This window comes from Tachysurus vachellii, chromosome 24 (genome assembly GCF_030014155.1).
Source record: "Tachysurus vachellii isolate PV-2020 chromosome 24, HZAU_Pvac_v1, whole genome shotgun sequence".
Taxonomy (NCBI): Eukaryota; Metazoa; Chordata; class Actinopteri; order Siluriformes; family Bagridae; genus Tachysurus; species Tachysurus vachellii.
Window position 1 is genome coordinate 6,815,558 of NC_083483.1, and position 19,685 is coordinate 6,835,242.

The window sequence follows — 19,685 nt, forward strand, 5'->3', positions numbered from 1 at the left end:
ATCACACTCTCCGGTGTCACCCAGATGACGATGGGTTTCTTTTTGAGACTGGTATCTCTCAAGGTTTCTTCCTCATATCGTCTTAGGGAGATTTTCCTCACCACCATTATCAGGGATACATTTAAATTGAATTGTGTATTGCAGTCACCGGATCGGTCTAGAGAGGTCTATCGTGCCTCTCCTGAGCAGTTTGCAGACAAAGCTCTGTTTACTTGTCAGTTTAGTATTGTCATTTTTAGTCACAAACTATGGGTAGTGCCCAAGGTGCAGGCAGCAGATCAGGTTTTCTTGGAAAAACAAGCAGCTCTCTCTTTGATGTGATGAGGGTCTTCATACGGTAGGAAAATAATTGTGGCAGTGTCCTTAATTGAGGCATAATTGAGGAAATGTCCTTACAAAGACGCTTCCTAGTCGGCTCCTTTACAGCTGTATTAGGCACGTCTTTCTGGACATCCTTTACACGTTGCCTTTGCCTCTGTGGCACCTCACTGCCCCCAGGCAATAAAGTAAAGCATTCGTCGTGACCTTTTTCCAGATTTCCACGAGTGAACCCCTTTCATTAGATACACTAATGCTTTTGTTTGGACAAGGATATATCTCTTTGCTGTGTTTGCCTTAACTCTAAAGTTAACACACTAATTCTAGCAAGCCTAAGGGGACTACGGTTACAGCTTCCATCAACAATCCTAATGTCTTCATCAATAGTCGGTAGTCTACAAGACGACTTGGCTGACTGGCAAACAGAATAATGTTTGCCACACACTGAGGTAAAGTGGTAGATAGTATTCTTAGTGAACCTAAATTCAAATTTTGTGCCGTGAACTCTATTCTAAATGCTGTAATGTTTGCAAGAAGTGTGAATGTGTCCCAAAATGTTTGGTCCTTATTTGGAGAACACAGGAGCCATCTGTCTCGGTACAGAATTGTCCTCATGCCTCTGGCCATCAGGGGAGACAAGACCACTTACATTCATCTCAGAAGTATCTGTGGCACTACAGAGAGCCTGAAGGATAAAACTTTGAACTGGAATAAAAGGCAAACCTTTAAAAGCATCTGTGATCTAGAGTTATGGAGACATAAAAATAGATGTCGTGTACAGTATGTCCATCACATTACCATGAGAACTAGTCCTGTAGCAGAATTAGTTTATTCATGATATGAAATACATCTGATAACATTAGCTCTCAGAAATGGGTAAGGGATACTTTAAACTAGAGTAGAGTAGACAAGAGTAGGGTACTTTATTAATCCCCCCCAAGGGTAAATTTGGTGTTGCAACAGTCACAACACAAAGAGCACCAGACTTAAAAGAGCAGCACAAGACTTAAAGTGCACAATAAACTCCACACCTAAGAATATATACATACAGCTCTAAAAAGATTAAGAAACAACTGCAAAATTCTCAGTTTCTTTAGGTTTTCTATTTATAGGTATGTGTTTGAGTAAAATGTACCCTCACTCACTCATCTTCTACCGCTTATCCAAACGCTCTCAGGTCACGGGGAGCCTGTGCCTATCTCAGGCGTCATCGGGCATCAAGGCAGGATACACCCTGGACAGAGTGCCAACCCATCGCAGGGCACACACACACTCTCATTCACTACGTACAATTTTCCAGAGATGCCAATCAACCTACCATGCATGTCTTTGGACCGGGGGAGGAAACCGGAGTACCCGGAGGAAACCCCCGAGGCACGGGGAGAACATGCAAACTCCACACACACAAGGTGGAGACGGGAATCGAACCCCCAACCCTGGAGGTGTGAGGCGAACGTGCTAACCACTAAGCCACCTTGCCCCCCAGTAAAATGTACCGTTTTATTTTACTCTATAAACTAACAATATGTATCCCAAATTACAAATAAACGTTTTGTCATTTCGAACATTTATTTGCAGAAAATGGCAACTGGTTGAAATAACAAGAGATGCATCATTTTCAGAATGTAAATACTATACTATGCAATACTAATATTTTAACTTTGGAAAGGTTTAAAAGTCAACATTTGCAGGAATAACCCTGATTTCAATAACAAATTTCATGCGTTCTGGCATGCTGTCCAGCAATCTGTTGGGTGACTTTTATGCGACTCCTGGCACAAAAATTCAAGAAGCCCAGCTTTGTTTGACGGGCTGTGACCATCCACCTTCTTCTTGATCACGCTTCAGAGGTTTTCAGTGAGATTCAGGTATAGATAGTGGGCTGGCTATGACAGACCCTTGATGTGGTAGTCTTCCATCCACACTTAGATTGACCTGGCTGTGTGGCATGGAGCTTTTTCTTACTGGGAAAAAAAACAATCCTCAGAGTTGAGAAACATTGCCAACGCAAAAGGAATCAAATTTTCTGACAGGACAACCTTGATTCAAGAGTCTTTTACAAAAACAAATGTGGCAGACTCCAGCCTTGCTAAAGCACCCCCAGATCATCACAGATCCTCCACCAAATTTCACCGAGGGTGTGAGACACTCTGGCTTGTAGGCCTCTCCATATCTCAATCTAAGCATTAGATGACCAGGTGTTGGGCAAAGCTAAAAATTGGACTGCTCAGTGAAGATGACCCTACTGCAGTCCTCTACAGTCTAATCCTCAAACCTCAGCCTGGCTCTTCTTTGCTCCTCGTTGATAACAGGCTTTTTTTCTGGCTTTGCATGACTTTAGGCCTGGCAGTAGGAGTTTGTTTTCAAACTGTCCTCACCGTGCACTTCACCCAAGCTGCCATTTGCCATTCTTTTTGTAGGTCACTTGATGTCATCCTACGGTTGTTGAGTGACGTTCGAATGAGCTGGCAGTAATCCTGGAGACCGGGGAGTCGTTTTCACCCTCTGTCAGTCTGTAGCTTTGTTGTCTACAATCTCTGCACCTATTCCTTGTTCTTATGAACTGCTGTCTTTAAAATTTTCAGGATGGAAGCAACCTGACGCTCACTGTATACTGTATGCCGATAAAGCCAGAACTGAACCCTTCTTTTCCTCACTCAAAACAGTAACTCCAAGTACTACTAGCACTGATTTTTCTATCCAGTTGGTGCAATTGTAAGAGGATAGTGATGACAACAGCAATGGTTTTAATTCTTCGTTCATTCACTCATTTTCTACCGCTTATCCGAACTACCTCGGGTCACGGGGAGCCTGTGCCTATCTCAGGCGTCATCGGGCATCAAGGCAGGATACACCCTGGACGGAGTGCCAACCCATCTCAGGGCACACACACTCTCATTCACTCACATAATCACACACTACGGACAATCAACCTACCATGCGTGTCTTTGGACCGGGGGAGGAAACCGGAGTACCCAGAGGAAACCCCCGAGGCATGGGGAGAACATGCAAACTCCATACACACAAGGCGAAGGCAGGAATTGAACCCCCAACCCTGGAGGTGTGAGGCAAATGCGCTAACCACTAAGCCAAAAGTACTTTATTAAGCAGAATGAGGTGTGCCTATGTTGGATATCGACAGATACTGGAATGGAATGGCTGCTATGCATGTAGAGATGCTGATTATAGGGACCCTTTCAGTTCAATCAGTGTACAGTAGGATGTGGAATAATTTGAGGAAGATGAGGTAGTGGTGTCTAGCAATCTTTGTAGGTTCAGTAGTCAAAGAGCATGGTACCATGAGGGACAAACATGAAGTCATGCAGTAAGTTATTAAAAATAACACCTTTGAGTTGTAAATGGGGGGCCTCTGCCTTGTGTGTGTGGAGTTTGCATGTTCTCCCCGTGCCTTGGGGGTTTCCTCCAGGTACTCCAGTTTCCTCCCCACGGTCCAAAGACATGCATGGTAGGTTGATTGGCATCTCTGGAAAATTGTCTGTAGTGTGTGAGTGTGTGAGTGAATGAGAGAGTGTGTGTGTGCCCTGCGATGGGTTGGCACTCCGTCCAGGGTGTATCCTGCCTTGATGCCCGATGACGCATGAGATAGGCACAGGCTCCCTGTGACCCGAGGTAGTTCGGATAAGCGGTAGAAGATGAGTGAGTGAGTGAGTTGTAAATGCTTGGGGCATCACGGAGAGCAGAAATACGATTGATATCACCATTTACTTTTGGAAATTGTAGGTACACACATGTCCAGTATTCTATTGACATGTCAGTGTGCTTTATATTTAAAAATATAAAATAAAATAAAATACACAGATGTACAACCATTAAAGGTAAAGCTGAGGTTGTTCCAATGAATAATTCTTATGCAATTACAATAGGCTGAAGCTCAATAAAAGAACAAGACATTGGGCCAGTGAGCAAACTGTGTCTCTCTTCCAGTTATTCATCAGTATCTGTACCATATGATTACCTGTAGCTCTGACTCTAGCGGCTAAATGTGCATACCTCCATATGGTGTACATGTGGCCTGATGTGTACGAGACGAGAAGAAGAAAGGGAACGATGTCTGTATAATTGTCATATTTATTGCCGAAGACTTCCATACATCAGTCTGTGACTTTGTTTGAAGGTCTCGGAATGTGTATTCGCACGAATAGCACACAAGAAGGGTATCTGGTTTAAATCGGTACTTGTGTGCCTGTGTGTTTCCATACGTGCAGGTGTACGGCATTATATAGATGCACGTTTTCTAACAGTATGTTGTGACCGAAGGATTAAAGGTTAATCAGAGCATGTCTCAGAGCATCTGTTTACACATGTAAAGGTCAACGATGATGTGCGACACTCTGTTACGTTGAAAAATGAAATAACCTAATACAGGTGTCTGTTATAATATACACCAGCAGTCAACATTTCATTCACACCTACTAATAACTCAAGCTAATCAAGCCGTAGCCGTCGACCGTATCACAGGCTTGATCTACTTAATGAATGTCTTGCTTTAAAATGTTTTCTTTTCTGTTTTCTATGCTGTACAGTATAATGCACTTTTTCATGCACAAATCTATATTTTATGATTTCATCCAACATCATTTCTTTTTACCTGTACACAGGTACAGTACATGCTGCATGACCATGTGTGGGTGTGTAAGGTGTGTGCAGTTTAACCCAAAAATATAATACACAGTTCATACTTCAAACACACCATAGCTACCATTATGACCTGAGCTGTAATCTCAAAATTACACACTTCCTGTCCCGTCTTGCTTTTTACCACGTGAAGGGCACCTGTTATTACCTGCCACAAACTGAGCAGCGACACACAGAATACGTCTGTAAAACACTTTGAACTGAGATTTTTTTTTTTCAAATCAAACATAAAGTGTAATAAAAATCTACAATAATTGATGGATCAACAGATGAATCATAAATAATCATTCTTTTCAGACAGGACCAGCATCAGATTAAGAAATCTGTGAGACCGATCTCAGATCAACTTAAAGGCAATTACTATAATTTACTATTAACTATAATTTGCCATGATTATACCTAGAGTAATGTTTATGCTTTTATTGTTGCGCTGCTAGCAAAATCGTGATCCTCAATGGATTTTCAGATGGATTTTTTTCAGAAGGTACTAACTTCTTAAACAGGTTCTCCTTGGCCTTTCTGAAAGAAAAATCATGTTGTGTTGGGTTGCCACAGAGGGACAAAGCAAAAGAACAAGAAGAAGAGCTAGACTGGAATTGCTGTAATTGCTGTAATTCTTGACTCTTTCCAAAAGGGTTAGATCTAGATGCATAAAAAATATGTCCAATTTTTTTCTGTAAGTTTTACTTTTTTTAAAGGTTCTCTACAGATCAATGCTAAATTCTTACAATGATGCTTACAACCCTGACTAGAGGTACGTGGGGATATTCAGTGTTGTATAAAGTACTAGAAAGCAATACTTGAGTAACTAGAAAAAGACTTTGGTAGAAGTGAAAGTTACCTTTTAGAATATTACTCAAGTAAAAGTCTTAAAGTATCTGATATTTACTGTACTTAAGTATCAAAAGTCATTTTCTGATATTTAATGTACTTAAGTATTTGAAGTAAAAGTAAAAAGTAAAATTTCAGTGATTTTCGGTAGACATAAGAGGCACTTCATCCGGTAGGAGGAATCTGTCATTCCAATGTACAGAAACATTTCTTGCAAATACGGCCACGGGTGTATAACGTTATCTTCTTCTCCCTGTTCACCGAGTTCACCACTATCTTCGCGGTGGTCGTCTACGATAACGGGAGGTCCCCCAGTAGGGGCTTCCATGTCGGTTTCAGTTGTGCTTCCTCCTCCTTTAGCAACATTACACTGAAATAGAGCGTGTGGAGCTGCGTAATGCAATCTAGGAGCAGTGATTCACCAAACCTCCCTTATTGCAGTCGCACACATTTCTTCTGATTTTAGTTTGTAGTAACGAGTAACGAAGACGCTTAGTGGAAATATAGCGGAGTAAAAGTATACATTTTATCTAGGAAATGTAGTGGAATAAAAGTGAAAGTTGACATAAATTTAAATAGCGAAGTAAAGTACAGATACGTGAAATTTCTACTTAAGTACAGTAGCAAAGGATTTCTACTCCGTTACATTACAACACTGGGGATATTATTATTATTATTATTAGTAGTAGTAGTAGTTGTAGTAGTATTTGCAGTAATAGCATTTGTATTTGTGTGTTTCACCGTTAGGGGAAACTTTCTACTCTTTCCTGCACTCCTTTATTATTTTGCTCCATTAAACTTAGATAGATATCTGGATAACAAATCCATTATCCGATACTGCTTTGCTGTTTGCTTTGCTTAAAAACTACATCCCATTCAAGCATTCTCTGCACCACGTTTCCTACTGGAACACTACTACTGAGCCTGCAGCCTATCTCAAGAGACTAGGATGCCAGTCTTTTGCTGGGAACGATTGCATACACCATAGACATCTTAGAGATGCCAATCAGCCTACAACGTGTATCTTTGGACGAAAGCAGGAAACCAGAGTTCCTGGAGGAAACCCCTGAGGCATATGGAGAATATCCAAACTCCACACACACACGGCAGGAATCAAATCTCTGATCCTAGGTGTGAGGAAAACCTGATAACCACCAAGCCACCAAACCCCTAATTAAATCTACATGCCTTATAATATATAAAGATATCCAAATACCAGGCATTTACCTCTTACTCAATACAGCCTCAGCTACATATAGACATTCAGACTGTACTCTACTGTGTTGTAAGCTGTTACATATCTATCAACTGTTCATTCCTCTACATACTTGCATACCTAAGTGACAGGAAGTCGGCTATAGATGTTGATGTTGCGGCTTTGGCTCGCAGAACATAGAGCATTGATTTATTCTGGATATTCAGTACAAGTGATTAGTCATTGAGCTGCGAGGCCCAAACAAGTCACAAAAAGACACGTTTCTTCAGAGCTTGTGGACGTTTTACAGAAGATAACATGAGACCGTGCATTCCAGATAGTTAGGACTTTTAAACCACTGACATCTATTTTTTTCAGGTGTCATTTTGTTCACCAGGTGCTACAGATTTAAAGCTTTATTTATGACAAAAACATGCTGTGGTTTTATGTGGCCCGAGAACTAATCTCTTTGATTACAGCAAAAACTAGTTCGGTCTTGCTTTAAACTGACCCACAGGAGTCGTAAGCCTCTGAAAGGTTTCGTAGTGTAAACACATTCTCTGACAAACAGCAGACGAGACTTTCTACCTGACAACACACTGCCTGGGCGTGTCAGAACATCACCCTTCAGGGTCGTACAAATCACCTCTGATGCCTCGTTCCTTCCAGATTTAGACGCAGGATTAAATTGCTCAACAGTCTGTATTTGCCGTTTGCTAGACAAATAAAATCCACTTGGTGATCAGATTTGTTCGCTAGTATAAGATTTATGTTATGTGTTATGTGGATCGTGAACTATAGACAGTAATTATACAATGGGGTTTTACTTTTCTAACGTGTAGTTTAAGCCATGTTCAGCCACACACACACACACACACACACACACACACACACACACACACACACACAAACCTTTATTGGGGAGGTTGTTTTGGCATTCTAACAAGTAAGAGTTATTTAATCAAAACAAATAAAATCAACTGTAACCATAAATGTTTAACAAATTAGTCCATTTAAATTGTTATTAAATTTCCGCTCATGTACGCACACCAGGCTAGAAGATTTCTTCTCAATAAGGGCACTTTTCTAAGAGGAGTCATTTGCAGTGAATGCAGGATTTTGCAGATGCCCTCTGGTGGCAGAAATGCAGTCCAGCACAAAGGTGGTGCATCTGCCAAAGAAACACTTATACACAAACAGGTGACTTATCAAAGACATATCAACACTTGAGAATACCTGAAACCAGTCAGACTCCTCTGTTGGGCTGAGGAAGAGATCTCCTTACACAGACTGTCTGTCTTAAAGAGCACAGCACTGGAGCGTTAACAATTTTCTTCCAAATTTCTTTTAGTGCTGTAGAGAAGGGAATTTGGCTGCTGTAGCTTTATTTAAGTAAGCAAAACAAAGCACACATTGTTTGTGAGAGGAGAAAAAAACGATGCTTTGAACACATTTGCTAATTTGTAAATCTTTTTGAATAAGTTTCAAAGAATTTATCCGCAGTCATGCGTCAGGTGGAAGATATGAGCAGATCGTACGATTCTGTAGCCAGGAGCAATCCTTTGGCCTCAAGAGCTTGCCAGGATCTTACAGTGCTTAACAAGGTACATGGCCAAGGCACGTAGCAGTGACACAGAGAGAAGACAGTGAGAATAACTACTACTGTGGTGCTATCATGTGCTCTGACAGCTTTACAGGCTTAAGGGGTTTTTGACTCCCTTCGTCAAGTTCTGGAAAAAAGTAAATCACTGCCGAAGCTTCTCCATAACAATAGATGGCACTGTGTGAAAACTTGACATCCACTAGCACAGACAAGCCCATCTGATCGGACTGGATCCAGAGACGGTCAGATTTGATCTGTGTCAGCTCCTGTCACTGTCAGCTGCGTGAAGTGTGTGACAGTTTGAAGAAACAATGAAGTGCACTGTTCGCCTGTTACTAAATCCTCCTCCTTTCTTCTTTCCGTTCTGTAGGCTGAAGTCTGATAAGCCGCTAAACACGGCATTACTGTGTGGCATTGAATGCCTGCTACTGAGGCCAGAGTTTAATCAGTAACATATTCCTACAGCACACACACACACACACTCACACATACATACACAAATGCAAACTTTTTAAAGGCTTTAGAGGCAATAGTGAGCCTCGTACATTTGCACGGAAAACTAACGAGGGCATCTGAGGTGAAAAAAAAAGAGGTCAGCCCAAGCTGACTCAGGAGGCTTGCACTTCATTACAGGCGCTGACACATCATACACATCCAACAGCACTAAAACAGCACAGTCTGCTCACATTACTGTGGCTTGGACTTGCTGAGGTTTCACTCGAATTCTTTTAACTTAAGGACAGCAGAGATTTTGTATTCATGATCCTGCTTTCTGAGATGTCGGTTTCACTCAAAGTTAAAAGTTATCCTAAGTGCAGTCCTGCTTTTCCTTACCTTCAGTTTATTACACCATTAGATATTATACTCTATATATAAACCACCTATGAGTCAGGATCTTCTGTGCTGTGCGCAAAACACTAAACATACTGTAAATCCAATAAATTTAGTTTCTTACCTTCCACATGGTTAAAATTCCATCATCCGGTAGCAGAGTGAAAAGACAGAAAAGCTAAGTGTAAATGCTCAGGTCTTCCCCCTGAGAATGAACTCCAGCAGCTTTCACTCACACACTGCTCAGGGAAGTTGGGAGTGCGAGCATGTCCGTTTTTGAGTGTGTCACTGGCTCTCGTGGAGCATCAGCTTCCCCTGAAGTGCTCAGGAGGAGCAAACCTAACACGTCGGTCCGCCTCCAAATTACTCAACCCTCCCTCTCTCCCTCCATCCAGTTCCAGCCGAGGGCATGGGAAATATGGAGTGGGATGGGTTTGCAGAAAAGGACCAATGAAAGCTAGATGGTGTGTGATATTCCAATAGTGTGGGGGTTTTTAGGCTGATGAATTATCATGGCAGGATTTATCATGTCTCCCACCTTCAGGCTAGATTTTCTCATCTCTCTCTCTCTCTCTCTCTCTCTTTCTCTCTTTCTCTCACACACACACACATGCTCTCTTTCTTTTTCTCCCTATGTTTTTGCGGCTGTCTCATCGAGATTATCTCATCTGAGGACCTCTAATCTATCTTTTTCTAGGTTCTGTCTAAACCTGAGATGATTATTTTTTTCCTACAAATGCAAAAACCAACAGATACGAAATAAATAAAAGGCCTGTTTCTTTCCAAAACTTGTTCATCTAGGCTCCCAGATACCGACCTCCCCTGTCTTTCTGCTGCGTCTTTCCCGGATGCTCTGAAGACGACAGTAACAAACGCTGTTTCTTATCATTACAGATGAGCTAAGTCAGTTTTTATTAGCTTTTACTAAGTGATGTTTTACTGAGTAACCAGATCGGTCTGTTGCTTGCACTTTGCACTTTGTGCCACCAGCCACTCTATGAGCAAGATGAAAGGAATGTCAGGGGTCCATCGCAGGTCATGATGGCCTGACATTTCCCTTGATTGAGAGTGCTGAAGACCACCATAACATTACTTAACATCTACCACATGTCCTTCTAACACAAATTCTGCTGGTGATAAGATCCTTTGGCTGCCAAAGCGTACTCATCACCAATTATTTGCAAGTGAAAAATAATCCCAAGGTGATCATAAAGTGCAGCTACAGTATGTCTTGAAAATATAAAACGTGGAGGAAAAAGATGTATAGATATGAATAATTAAATTGCAGTGAAACTACAATAAGGATTGGAGACATTGCAAGTGTAATTTCCATCAAAATGTGTGAGCATGGTTGTTATTTAACCCTTTAAAGCCCCAGGTCTCCTTCTACATACATACAGTACATACATACATACACACACACATACATACATACATACATACACACATACATACATACATACACATACATACATACATACATACATACATACATACATACATACATACACACATACATACATACATACACATACATACATACATACATACATACATACATACATACATACATACACACACACATACATACATACATACACACATACATACATACATACACATACATACATACATACATACATACATACATACATACATACATACATACATACATACATACACACATACATACATACATACACATACATACATACATACATACATACACACACACATACATACATACATACACACATACATACATACATACATACATACATACATACATACATACACACACACACATACATACATACATACATACATACATACATACATACATACATACATACATACATACACACACACACATACATACATACATACATACATACACACACACACATACATACATACATACATACATACATACATACATACATACACACACACATACATACATACATACATACATACATACATACATACATACATACATACATACATACATACATACATCTAATCATCCATCCATCCAAATAACCTTTTTCTCCCAGTCTGGGCTGTGGTTTATCCAGGACCTAACCGAACACCAGGCCATACATGCATGTTCACACTTATTCACACCTACAGACAATTTACAGTAGTGTATCCGTCTAGTGTGTTTTTCAGATGTGGGAGAAAACCAAAGAATGATTATAGGGAAAACATGCAAAACACCACACAGACAGTAAATCAAGCTCAAAATCAAACCGGAGCCCTGGAGACACAATTCCACATACTTTACACTTATTCTATGCTTCCTGTTTGTTCCTGTATGATAAATGCAGAAAATCAGATATACACAGATGTAATGTAACATAGCATATATTTTACACCAAACCAAACTCATTCCGGGTTCAACTGAAGTGCTCTCAGTGCTTTTGGTGTTCACTAAAGAGAAAAAAGGGAACAGTTTCTTTCTTGGTCCTTTTTAGCACTGACACCCTTGTTGTTCATACCACAACTCCTTAAAGCCCCAGCTATCTGTTGATATTGGTCAGATTTGGTCTCAGGAGCTCTGGTGTAACTTCTCAAACCTCAAAAGCTCACTGAAAACAAAACCACCAATACTGTACCTCCCCAGACCACCTCCCCAGACCACCTCCCCAGACCACCTCCACAGACCACCTCCCCAGACCACCTCCACAGACCACCTCCCCATACCACCTCCTGTTCTCAGTGTGTTTGTGTGTCCTTTTAATGGATGTCTGAGCTCAATCAAAGTGTTCACAAATACGCATTAATCTGCTCAAACAAACCAGGTGTGAAAATGCTCAAAATTCCCTCAAAGTATAAGGATACTGTATGACATCATAATGTTAGGTTACATACACGCTCAAATATCTGTTCATAAGAAACCCTATAATTACAACGCACTATAACAGCCTTTGGTGGAGTATCTGAATTCTAAATTGGATAGTCTTAGGCATTATAATGTTTTATGCATGCTACATAACATGTTAATGCATTTAGTGCTAAGATATTACAGTATGACTTAGGGATAAGGATATGTGTCTAGCAGTTCATCGCAGTTAACGAATTATTTACTTTAAGCTGAATTACTAAAAAATAAGACAAGATTTTAAGGCATAATGGAATTATTTTATTACACTGTTGCACTAAGCTTTAGTAATATTAGTGAAAACCCAGCAAGAGATGACATTAGCTTAGAGAAAGGGATTAAATAAGTATTTAACACATGGTTTATGGCTTATGAAAGTAGATTTGTACAGAGATTTGTACATAACTGGTTCATGAGCAAGATTCACCGGTAATGTGATAAGGACTACCTAGTGATCTCTCATGAATAGTCTTGACTGGCATTTGATGCATCAGACCTTATGTCTTCTGTCTCTTTGCTGTGTGTTTTGGATCACGCCCAGTGTGCACTGGATTCGGAAGGTTTGTCGAGGGTTAAATTGTGCTTTTAGCTGTGCAGAATGCCTGGAATTTCAAGGTCTTTGCCTTTTTTCGCTTGGAAAAACCCATTTAAGGGGTAATGGTCTTGGTTTAAAAAGAAAAAAGAAAAAAAAAAAAGAAAACACTTCAGCTGTTCTCAGGTAAGGAGTAAAGGCAGAATATTTTATCAATACTAAAGTTTAGATCATATCTTTAAAAGAAGGTTCACAGGTGTACTTGCTATGACATTTGAATGACATTAATGTTGTTTAATTGAATTAAACCACGTTTTTCTCCTGTCCCAGACTCTTTAAAACACACCCAGTGCTTTCTTTCATGAGGATCCCAAGAGGTTTTCCGACAGTAGAATTAAAATTGGAACTCTCCAAAAAACAGACTGTTCATAATTCTTCTATAATTAACTGTTAGTCTGTTTACAAAGACAAAGAACCCGGAGGTACACGAGGTCATCTTGAGCAGCGGTGAAGCTCAAAAAGCGTCTCTTCAGTAAAATCCTAAGTATATTACAATTTCTCTGTGGCCTTTTACCACAAAAGTGAGGTTTTTGGTTTTTTTGTTCCCCTTTTAAATGTTCCCTTAAGTCATATAAAATGCTACAGGATATACAGCACTGGGATTAAACAAAAAGACAGAACAATGTCTACTTGCTTTTCCATGTTGTTGTATTAATTACTCATGTCTATGTTATTATCTGCCCACCAGTATGAGGTTACAATCCTGCCCATGAGTCTTGCGAGTCTCCTGGGGCATTTATTAACTCACTTAAATTTCCATATATCATTTATTGACTTCATTTGACAGTAGTTTGTCCAAATAACAAAGACAAACCAATGATTACTGTATATGAGTTAATGAAAAAGTAAAAGAAATATTAAAAAAGAGACAAAACTTGGCTTTTTTTTTCTTTTCTATATGCTCCCATACATTTGTTAAACATTTCCTACTTCACACACAGAGTAAGCTTTAGCAGTTAAAGAGGGTTTTGCTTGATTCCAATAATAACACATGCGGTTCAGTTAATCTTCTCCAACCGAGCGGATCACCATGGGTGCATTAGCATGCTGCCTTTCTGTTCTGCTTAATGCACAATTCATGCGTAATGCAGTGTGACTGGAGCAGCAGTGATTACGCCTCTAATGACATTTAGCACATCTGAGTGGATCACATGTCCGGCAGCAGCGATTGTTTAAGAACGCGTTTTCGGGTTAGGGATCTCTGCTTGACATAGCATTCATTTCAGCGTAGACATATTTCAGTGATTTGGCTTTAGACTAAAACCCACAAGAAGGTTTTTTTTTTTGTTGCACTGATTGAGATGGCAAAGCTAATCTTGTATTCTGTAAGACTTACATAAATGTTAATGACACATATTTATAACGTTTAGAATATATAACATTATGTTTCCATATACTTTATATTAATATTATATTAATTTTCTTTAATATTCGATGTTATATTTTATCATTTGAATTGTGTATAATCTCCAGCTGTAGATTTTCTTTTAAAGGTTATATTTATGAGTATTTATACATTATTCAGTCACACCTCTGCAATGAGAGCACGGGATCCTGCCAATGGACCACCTGAAGGCTAGCTAAATAAATAAATAAATAAATAAACGAATTAATTAATTAATTACATTTTGTAAATGTGCATCACATGCTTTGTAAATGTTTTGTAAATGTAATAACTGATTAATTTCTCAATAAGTATGTTAGGAGTTGGCTATTAACTAGGACATTAATTACTGACTTGACCACATTAACATTAATTCCCAAAAGCTAAACCGTACCTTCTTCCTGTAGATCTACTACCTAACATACTGTACCGTAAACCCATTCCAGTACCTCTGTGTCTAAAATGCAAATGTCTACATGATTTATTATCTTCCGTACAAACAGGTCTCTTCTGAGCCACACAGGTTTGGTGTGATGTTTTATTTAGTCAAGGTCTGAAGAAAGAGCTAAAGAACTAAAGAAAGAAGAAGTATAACCTTCAAAAATACAAGACTGTAATGTAGCGACGAGTAACAGATAGTTTCTATTGACGTTCTTTCAAAGACGCTGTAACAGAGTAAGGGTAACAATAATATTGGTCCTAGATCACCATAAAACAACACAGTAACGTTTCAGTAGTATGGAGTTTATGCTCAAAACTTGTTTGCTGTCCATACAGATACAATACAAGTTACAATTCAAGAAGCTTTTATTGTCAACCATGTATAGCTGAGGCAGTGCATAGTGAAACGTGACAACGTTTCTCCAGGAACATGGTGCTACACAGAACAACACATAGTTGTTAACATGGACTTAAAGATCTTCTAGTCCCATAAAGTGCATCATGTGCAAGCTAGTGCAAATAGTGCGAGACTAAAGACAATTCAAATCAGTACAGGACAAATACACAAAATAGCACAACCTGTGTGCATTCTTTATGTTATTACAATGACTTAAATTTTAGCTCACTTTCTACAACTGAGAAATTTAGGGTTGGGGGTTAAGGGCCTTGCTCAGGGGCGGTAGCTTGGCAGACCTGGGATTTGAACTTATGACCTTCCGAGCAGTAGTCCAACATGTTAACCACTAGGCTACCACATCCCTCTTGTTTTGGTCTCACTAGGACATATATTTGCTATTTTCTTTTTTCCTTTAGTTTGCTGTCTAATTCTGCGGAGTTTCCCCGAAACTTATTTCATATTCTTATCTTATCTTTACAATTCACACTGGCACATCTTATATGAAATATTCTATATTTACAACCACAATTTATATATTTACATATTTAAATATACATAAATTATACATGTAATATATATAAATATACATTTAAATTACATACATATATTTACATATTCTATATTTACAAATTTATTCCTGAAAAGTTAAAGTAAATAGGCTGATATATCAAACAGATGTCACATAAAATAGGGATCTGATTTATATTATATTTGTTTTTGCTTTTTTTGACAAGGATCTTGTCTCAGGAAGAACATTTAAACATTTGAACAGCTGCTTTAGAAACAACCAAAAGATCCACTCTGTGAAATGTCAGCGTTCCATTTAATTATTCATTTCAGCATTAAAGATGCAATAATATGACCTTCTGTTTATATAATTAATTTTACATAAGCCTCTGTCTTTACCAGAAGCCGAGACGTACAGTATTACCTCCAGTCAAAGATGTTTCAGGATCTTCTGCTTTATCTGGGCCAATCTGATAATACTGTAACTATTGCAAAATACAGAAATCACAGAAAGTATCCGGATGAAGCAACACATCAGATTTACCTGTCTAAACAAAGCTGCCTTCCTTTCCAGAAAAGGGGGGGGTGGTTTTATCAGTAACAGAGTATAAAGCAAACGCATAACCAGCATGCGGAGGCCTGACTTCCTGGAAATTCTGAGATTTTATTATCCCACACCATTTGTATCAGAAAATCTGCTTAACCATAAAATTAGACCAGAGTGCGAGTACAAACATGTGTTATAGTCAGAGCTGGTATTGATATAATATCAGTAAATACGATGTTGTCAGAGACGGCTGGAAGTTAAAGAAGTAAAAGCAGGATTTATTAGTTAGTTGTCTTTGACCTTTGTTTAACTTCCTCACAGTGTCTTATGGTGGCTTCTAACAGTGACAGGATATAAAAAGGAATAAAAATAAAACATATTATTTAAAAAAAAATAATAAATCAGCATTGGCATAGTGTGATGAATGATCCGAATTTTTTTTTCTTCTGGTGTTTAATTCTCCTAATACTTAGCAATTTTACCAATGTTTTTTTTTAATTCTTTATTTATTAAAGAGCAAAACATCAAGTACTGTACATCTATTGGGTTATAGTTATATTTAACTATGTGAAATGTGTGAAATAAGTCACTTTTCATGATATAACAGCTATTGTAAGAAATTACAGATTGTACGCACCCAGATTCTACTCCAAGATACATATCAGAAAGAGTTCATTCCCAAAAAAGGATGAAGTATCATAAAGCAATCTGAATGAATAACCTTGATCGATTGTTAGTATGGGAGCAGCAGCAGGACATCAAGGACCATCACTAAACAAAGGGTATACATGACCGTGATTACCATATAAACAATAATATCACCCAGCCTTTTGGGTGATAACACCTGTAACAATACTAATCTAAGGTTTACGTGACTATGATTAACATTTAAAGACATCCGGCTAGACAATAGCTTCACCCAGCTATTTGGGAGATACTTAGTTCTTACACTCAATTTACATTTAAGCAGGATTTGTCCTTTGTTCTTCTTTACGCAGATGAACAAAATACTTCATGCAGATTATCACCAATACGCTGGAGTAAACTTCTTCTTCCTTAAGATTTTTTGCCCTCATCATTTTATTTTCTTAGTATCATTGTTTCTGCATCAGCCATGGAACAATAAAACTGGAAAGAGCAAGTCTTAAAAAAGTATGTTGAATGTCCTCCATACAAGTTACTATGTATAGAAATAATAACGTATTGGAACGAGTGCGTTTGTTTACATCAGAGGTAGTGTATTAGCAATGCTTTCTGACCAATCAGAATGAAGAATATGAGTATTAATTGTTAATATAAACTGATAACTCTGTCAACGTGACACACAGTGTGGACATCTAAATAGCCAGTTTATTCAGTTTTAACTGAAACTGAATAATTCATCACTCCTATTGTTTTCTTGGTATCGTTAATGATTATGTTACTAATAATTATGTTTAATTAACTAGATTTGCAGCTGGACATAATACAACAACAGATATATTTAAAAATAGCCTGAACTAAAATGTCATGAGTCAAAGCAAATGAAGGGAGACATCGAAGGATAAGAGAACAAATATTATTGCTGGGTTTCCATTATGCAAAAGACCAATTTTAAAAAAGTCCAAGGTGCCAATTTTTAATGCTAAGAATATACTGTATGTTTTTCATACGCAGAGTTCTCCTGGTTCTGGTTTCTTTCAACATGAAACTCAGCAAATACCTTCTGACAGCAACTGATGGGCATTTTACTGTACAGTGACGCAGTTAAAACACATAGATCTATTTGTATATCCATATTTACAATTCAGATCAGTTGTAAATTTATATCAGATCCATTTGCATGGGTTTGAGTTATGGCATGTGAAGAAAGACAATAATATAGTCTTGTTGTTGTTGTTGTTGTTCTTCTTCTTCTTCTTCTTTTTCTTCATCACCTATTTCTTCTTCTTCTTCTTCTTCTTCTTCACCTTTTTCTTCACCTTCTTCTTCTTCATCACCTTCTTCTTCTTCTTCTTCTTCTTCTTCTTCTTCACATCTTTCTTCACCTTCTTCTTCTTCATCACCTATTTCTTCTTCTTCTTCTTCTTCATCACCTATTTCTTCTTCTTCTTCTTCTTCTTCTTCTTCTTCTTCTTCTTCTTCTTCTTCTTCACCTTCTTCTTCATCACCTATTTCGTCGTCGTCTTCTTCTTCTTCTTCTTCTTCTTCTTCTTCTTCTTCTTCTTCTTCTTTGCCTTCTTCTTCACCTTCTTCTTCTTAACTTCTTCTTCTTTACCTTCTTCACTTTCTTCTTCACCTTCTTCATGTTCTTCTTCTTCTTCACATGTTACCAAAGCCTTTAATCCAGATGCATGAACTTTACAGCACAAAGATAACATGAGAAAGAATACAATACACATACAATACAATACATTGCTGAGCTGATGTAATTACACAAACTATAGTGTCTTTAATACAATATATCGCTTACTCTTTTAACGGTCATGTTTTTAGAACGTTATCTAATAATAATTGGAAATTTTACACTCACTAAGCAAAAGTGCAAACCAGAGCTCACTGGTTTAAAGCTTCATTCTGGCCAGGATTGTTGTGAAAGCATTTAATATTCTTGTATAAAACATCCTGCGACTAAGGAGCTGTGATAAAGGAGCAGCTGTAGTGTTAGAAAAGTCTAAAGTCTTTAGAACTTATTGGTATCTCAGAGTGTAATAAATGTCTTAATCTTATGTAACACTTTTTTACTCTTTCCACAGCAATGTCGATTTTCCCAGTGAGCAACAGTAATGAAGGGTTTAATTCTCTGGTCTCTTTCAGATGGTTTTGATTCATTGCACCTTCCCATGACCATGTTTGCTGGCCAAAACATAATGTTCCACTAAGCTCTTGATAATGTTATCCTCAGCTAGTGGCTATGATAGTAGTGCAACGTGAAACATGGTCATGGTTAAGACGATTATCATGCTCATATTCTACACTGTGAATAAAAACAAACCATAAAAGATGCTTCTACTCAAAGATGCATTCTTCGCTCCCGGAAAACACACTCAAACACTCGTTCGATATACATCCGTGTCTACAGCACCACCATAACAAACTATTTACAAGCTGGTTTAAACTTAACACATTTTAATACCTCATCCAACTGCTGTTATTACATACAGTAAGTGTATATATGTTTACTGGAACCCTCTGTGTTCCTACTGTATATCTTCACACTATGTACTGTGTAATATACAGAATGCACACTGGTCTGTGTTATTTTGTGTATTTGTCCTGTATTTGTCCAGTGTTTTGTATGGTCTTATAGTTTGCACCGTCTTTTATCTCGCACTGTTTGCACTAGGATGCACTTTATGTAACTAGGACAACTTACTTTAAGTCCTTAGCTCTGTGTTGTTGGTGCTGGAGAATGGTTGTCTCTTTTCACTATGTACAGTACTGCATCAGCTATAATTGGTTCAAATGGCAATAAAAGCTACTTGACTTGGTAGTGTATCTTTACTCTGAAAGATAATTA

General features: G+C 38.4%; 1 protein-coding gene across 1 annotated transcript in view; it reads right to left on the bottom strand.

The window, feature by feature from the left end:
- Nucleotides 1-9,727, bottom strand: part of mid1 (midline 1) — a 33,924-nt gene extending 24,197 nt beyond the window's left edge. The window contains exon 1 of the mRNA XM_060860760.1: nucleotides 9,559-9,727. The gene's annotated coding sequence lies outside the window, so the exon portion shown is untranslated. The remainder of the gene's footprint in view (nucleotides 1-9,558) is intronic.
- Between the last annotated feature and the right edge of the window lie 9,958 nt (nucleotides 9,728-19,685).